Source organism: Apaloderma vittatum, unplaced genomic scaffold (genome assembly GCF_000703405.1).
Source record: "Apaloderma vittatum isolate BGI_N311 unplaced genomic scaffold, ASM70340v1 scaffold25187, whole genome shotgun sequence".
Lineage (NCBI taxonomy): Eukaryota > Metazoa > Chordata > Aves > Trogoniformes > Trogonidae > Apaloderma > Apaloderma vittatum.
Genome location: NW_009728206.1, coordinates 1,247 through 1,673, shown reverse-complemented (window position 1 = coordinate 1,673; position 427 = coordinate 1,247). Strand labels below are relative to the sequence as shown.

General features: G+C 48.5%; 1 protein-coding gene across 1 annotated transcript in view; it reads right to left on the bottom strand.

The window, feature by feature from the left end:
* LOC104277385 (poly(U)-binding-splicing factor PUF60-like) overlaps positions 1-427 on the bottom strand; it is a gene marked incomplete at its 5' end in the record, with an annotated part of 3,337 nt that overhangs the window by 1,946 nt on the left and 964 nt on the right. The window lies entirely within an intron of this gene.

Genomic DNA, 427 nt, shown 5'->3' with positions numbered 1-427 from the left:
AATATTAGGATTAATTGTGGGACTGCTTAAAATTATGATGAATCACAATTTGTTTTGTCTTACGAGTGACAGTGTTTAGCAGGAGGAGCCTTAGGCCCAGAGTGCAGACCGTGACCTAGAGCCCTGATTAGCTAAGGCTGAAGAAGGGCCCAGAAACCAACGCTGATCGATCAGCAGAAACTGCACCCTGGAGATAAAGGAACGAACGCACACCTGCAGAGAGAGGAGGCATCCAGCGAGAAAAGAGAAGAGCCCAGGCCCAAATATTACTATTGGACTGAACCGTCGTGTAAGGGGAGGTGAACTTGGATTGTCAGGGTGTAATTCCACTGAAAGGACAAGGGAAATGGGTTGAAACTGCAGGAGAATGGGTTTAGGCTGGATCTTGGGAAGAAATTCTTCAGCCCGAGGGGCGCAAGACTGTGGC